The following is a 6,000-nucleotide window of genomic DNA, read 5'->3' as shown; positions in this document are numbered from 1 at the left end:
TCTCTCTCTCTCTCTCTCTCTCTCTCTCTCTCTCTCTCTCTCTCTCTCTCTCTCTCTCTCTTTTTCGTGATCATAATACATTTTCGTATTAATTCATTCTCGTAAATCACGAGATACGATAGTATTAATTCTCTGAATGAGGTAATTTCCGCTCTTTTTATTTCCGCGATTAAAAGTAGTCATTAAAAAATAATTGATTACTACCGTTTTTTTATTTTATTCTTTAAAAATTACGCCAAAAGAATCACTTTAAACAGTTTTGAAATATCTACTTGTGATATATCGCGATTTTATTTATTTTTCTAAATCTGAATCAGTGGATAATCACTGATTATTATTATTAGTCACTGGTAATCAATTCACAATGAAATTCAACTAAAATCTTAATCCCTTAAATGTGGAAATCCCTAATCCAGCTAATTCTGCTTTATGCATTCAGTGTATGTATATGATATTGGAATTGAGAGCAAATATCGATATTTTAATTATATAACACTCAAACGCTCAAATGCTTCCTTTCTTTTCAACTTTTCTCTTTTTGAATCACTAATTACGCAGTGGCATATCACTAATTCAAGTTTAGATTACAAACATATCCATTACAGTATTGAATTAAGATTAACAATGGATTAATTCTTTGTCTATAACAATAATCAATCAAAATAGTATATATTTCAATTTATAATATTATAGATTTTAGAATATGTGCTAGTTACAGAAATAACAATAAACTAATACTGGAAATATGATCATGCTATATATGATTATAATTATCATAGATTAAGCTTCATTAAATGACGTACATATAATTAATAATAACATATTTGATAATAATGTTTCTTAAGTAAAAAAAATTTAATTAAACAATTAAATTAAACAATTAAACAATTTGATTCAAGAAAATGTATTAAATTTGACTCAAAAAGTTTATTATTTACTATATATATAAGTGTATACATTTAGTGTGGACGTTATTTACTTTGAAATTATCCACAAAAATAATTAACTTAAATAATTAACTTAAATAATTAACTTAAATTTTGATACACATGGAAGTTAAAAATAACAAAATGTTACTTTTAACTCAAGAAATTAGGTTATCATTGCTTTTTAGATATCTAACAGTTTAGATATCTAACAGTGTATGGTTACTAATTCATCAGAAACCCATGCAAATTCATAGAAACTGCCAGTAACATTAAAATCTAAAGGATTAAAGCGAAACGAATATTGGGCCTAGCGCGGTCCGTTATGTCATAAATTTCACACCGGACATCGTGTACACACGGATATATTAAAAGACAGTTCGACGCCGTAAGCTAAGGGGATGGATACCATCGGCCGATCCACGAACAAGGGATGAGCGATACGACGATACGAGGGAATGCAACGCGCCGAGAGCCGGACGCAAAGCGGTTTGCATTTTTCATGCCGGAGCCGCCCCGGCAGTTATTGAAAATATTTACATGTTATTTATGGGGCACACATGCTTCAAGAACCAAACGCGCCACCGAGCTATCCCCGTCAATCCTCCCCGCGTGTTTCCTCTCCTCGTCCACCTTTCGCACGCAAACCCCTTCTTTTCCGCCTCTTTTCCTTCGACTGCCTCCCTTTTTCTGTTTCGCCGTTCCCTGCGGAACGTCGTATTCCCGTCGCTCCCCCCACACATACACACACACACACACACACACACACATTCCCTCAACTCCTTCATCCGCTCCCGAGAAGCAACCGCTCCCGAACCTGCCGGCAACGTCTCGAGAATTCTACAAAACGTTTCACGCCTCTCTTACTGCTTCCGCTTTCTTCCCACCGACGAAACAACGAATACTCGTATGGATTGAATTTTTGATGGAACCGACCCCTCCGAGCCTTCGACCCACCCTCTTCAACCATTCCGCTTTCCGTGCGTCGTCGCTTTCTTTCGTCTGCTTTCATCCGCGATGTACGGTGATTCTGATGCGTCGAGTGCGAGCTGCATGAAAGTATCGCGACAACTTCCTCTTATATCGATTTCTTCGAGTACGCGATATCTTGAATCAAGTCAATGACGAAAAAGGTGCATACTTAAGAAAAGTAAAGAGACCGGCGGCAACAATATGTACATTTGCGTACGCGAAATCGGAAGGTAGTCGATTGTTATTCCGCATCGGTGACATTCGAAAAGGGCACAATACAATGTTTCGTGTTTCCACATGGCATTGGAAAAAAGCTAGTTTCACTCCCTCGTTCATTTTATAACAGCGAATTGCACCAGCGGCCACAGTTATTGCAATATCGCTGTATCAATACACACGACACGTATACACGAATATACGAGATTGTTCTTCCTGCAAAAAATTTTGCCATTTACCCACCGTATTCTTCCGTAATTTTCTTAATTCTTAATATTAATTCCACAAATGTACAAATATTTCCTAATGAAATAAAATATGCAAATAATGAGATCATCATACATATACAAGATATCCTAGAATTTGCAAACAATTTTTTTATTGATTCTCTGAACCAATATAAAGTCGATTTTTCTTTGGCTACAATATTGAGAGCGATTGCAAGTTTTCAATATTTCCAATATTAAATACCTTTTAAATACTGTCGCGATTGGCTAAAAAATAGATGAAAGACACAATATACATATAATACACGGTTCATAGCGGTTCATAGCGTTCACGATGCCATCCGGCATCGTACATACATCACATAGTGAACTTGCGATTTGCTCATGTGGCTACGACAACTATATACGTATCGAATTTTGGAAGGTTTTTCACAGTACGCACGGCCGAAGCGACAATCGCGGCAAACGAACGGCCGCTGAATCGGCAGTCGTCCAATCAGCATTAAAACGCCAAACAACACGAGCGAGAACACCACGGGCAGTTCGCATTTGCATACAACGAAACGAGAGTTCGTCCGGACCTTCTCTCTCTCTCTTTCTCTCTCTCTCTCTCTCTCTCTCTCTCTCTCTCTCTCTTTCTCTCTCTCTCTCTCTCGCACTCTCTTTTACAACAGCGCATTTATGACGATGTGCGCGCAATGTACCGAAATCATGAACAACGACATCGGAAAGCCACGCGAATAATTCATTTTTTTTCCATCGAGCATCACCGGAATTTCATTAGAATTTATAGGTTCACTAATAATCATTGGAAAATTATTAATTGAATCATTAATTGGATCAATCATGTATAGTAATAGTAAAGGAAGCAGAGACTTATTGGCACAAGAGGCAAGTTAATATTGTGTTCCGCGTTTATGTATTTATCGCAGAAGGAATAATGGAAAATTATTGAAAAATATCTCTTTTATATCATAGATAGCTTTCTTCAATTTTTATTTCAATTAAATAAGTATTATTGGGTTGTCCGGAAAGTTGGTGCCGACTAACTTATATAATTTAATAAATGTATACTAAAATTTAAATTTTCTGCGTTTCAATTTTCCTTCAACATCGGCACGAATTTTCCGGACAACCCAATAAATACAATACAATAAAAAAAGAGATAAATCTGATTCAAGACAAGTAAATTTTTGAGTGTTTCATAATTTTATATTTATTAATGTTTTTTGAGAGACTAAATCTCAATGACGTAGTATTAATTCAGAAAAACAAAAAAGTTTTTGTTATTATACAATATATTATTTGAGTAATTTGTCATAATAAAACGATAAAAATCAAACATATGTAAAAATGGAATAGGTTGATTTATGTTCAAGCAAGTTACTTTGCCGTAAGAAATCAATATGTTAACACTCAATTTTAATTTAACTTTGATAAAATGCTTTGTATTTAATATTTCTATTGAAGTAAGCTACATCTAAAATAGTTTGCAAAAAATTTTATTTTGTGACAAAAATCTTACACTTAAAAAAATATATATATATTATACCATCTTTTTCTTTATAAGTACATATGTGCGATCTGTTTCTTTAATTTCTATTAAGTTTTAATTTAATATGAAGTTTATATAGGAACCTATATCGTCATATGTATCAATTTACTTCACTATCGGGGCAAGCTGGCCACACTGCAGTGTATTCATATTTTACTTACTACAAAGAAACTACACTGAGAAAAAGATACTTAAAAATTTATTTGTGAGGAGTATATTTATTTTACTGAAATAATTCTTAAATACGACAAAATAGAATTTCATTCTTAGCAAATAAATCATCTATTTTATTTTTTTGCAATTAATGAGATTTATTTAACAGAAATGTATATTTCGTAATTACAATTAAATTTTTTATAACTAATAAATATCGAAGGAAAATATTATAATTAACGTATATTTCGCAACATTTCGATATTTTTTCTCAATATATAATCTGTTATGTAGCAAAATTATACTTAAAATGTGTTTTTTGATCGTTCGTACAAATGTTTTATAATTCCATACAGATATTTTTATGTATTTTTATATGAAGTTATTTTATATAAAATTTTGTGTAGAAGGAAAATTTACAAAATGTTTGTTGCATTGATTCATTTATCTTCAAATACATTTTATTATTAAACAAAGCAAATTGTAATTCTTTTTTGTACTGAAAGATTAAAATCGTCGCACATTTTCCTGTGAAAATTTTACGGAATGTAATATTGTAAACACTGTTGAACACCGTTGGACTTAATTAAAAAAGAAAAATTAAACACATAGATTGCTTAGTAACGCTATTACGTGCAATCTTCATTCCGCATTCCTGACTAAACTTGGTTCCAGACTCGCGGAGATTCAATCTTAATTTAAGGTAATTATTCACAATGAAGGATGAAAAAAACTGTATCTCGGCAAGTTACCAATCTTATGACGGTATATCAGAGAAGTCGAGAGCCACTCGAGAGTCGTTCCCGGGATAAAGAATGGATCTATCGCGGATGCAATGCGCCATCGAGGCCCTGCCATCGGGCCACTCGTCACCCCCGGCCATTGTACGTGAATAATCTATAAAAGGCTGAGTAGAAGGATGGCGGCTGACGTGTCCCTTGTCTACTTGAGCACGGTTTCCACGATCCTCTACTTTTCATCCTGCTTCTCTTACCCCGATCTTCGCCGCTCGACCACGATCGCTTCCCTCTCATTCTACCTTTACCAACTTAACCGACCGGTCTCATCGCCCTTTTCGCATGCTTCCCCGTCCCAGCTACGGAAGGGTGTCACACCGGGCTGATGCGGTGCATTTGTTTGTCACGGTCTCTCTTACCCTTACCTCGCGCCGGAAAATCGAAGCCTCTCTAATAAGAATATTCTAGACGCGTGCCGCAAGAAAAAATCCCAGCCGAAATCAGTTCACGATAATTCAGTGCGTGAAGTGCCTCAGAAGAATTTGATAAGATAAAACTCTGATGAAAAATCGTAAAGATATTCAAATTTCCGTAGGATATTCATCCATTATTGAAAGTTTCGACGGAAATTGCTCCGTTAAAATAAAAGGATAACTGCAAGATAAACTTCAAAAAGTAAAGGTGCCTGTTCATGCTGATATTCAATGCTCATTTTCAGCATCAAAACAAATTACATGACCAAAATTGATTGCCAGACAATGAAAACGCATGGAAAAAGTGTAGCACGACATCTAATCTTGAACTAAATAATTGACGCTGAAAGTTGGATTGAGATCACGAGATCACTGATGCTTTTCAACTCATAAAATAGCATCTTAATTCTAATATTCGTGAAATTACAGTTCTAGCTTCATTTTCAAATGGAATATTATGCGTACTCTCTAATAAAATAAATCATTGAAGCGTGAAAAGATCTGTTAATTAAAAAAAAAATCTTGACAATATTCTAAAAATGTTTTAAAAATTCTATACACAAGTAGGAAATTTTATAAATACTCTCATCAACTAAATTTAATATAAAATTAAAAATTAAAATTTACTAAGTTTAAGTAACTTTTTAAAGAAAATGTAATATATTGTTTACTATTCCCAGTAAAATATACGTGCTTAATAAAAAAATATTTATAAACTTAAAATATACATACGTATCGTTC

The 6,000-nt window shown here is 33.8% G+C and overlaps 1 protein-coding gene across 1 annotated transcript in view; it reads right to left on the bottom strand.

Moving 5' to 3' along the window:
• The window catches only part of LOC108687612 (RNA-binding protein Musashi homolog Rbp6), a 453,571-nt gene that overhangs the window by 300,217 nt on the left and 147,354 nt on the right, over nt 1-6,000 (bottom strand). The gene's annotated exons all lie outside the window — the stretch shown is intronic.

This window comes from Atta colombica, unplaced genomic scaffold (genome assembly GCF_001594045.1).
Source record: "Atta colombica isolate Treedump-2 unplaced genomic scaffold, Acol1.0 scaffold21, whole genome shotgun sequence".
NCBI lineage: Eukaryota > Metazoa > Arthropoda > Insecta > Hymenoptera > Formicidae > Atta > Atta colombica.
Note: the sequence above shows the minus strand (reverse complement) of the source record. Positions and strands in the feature narration are given on the sequence as shown.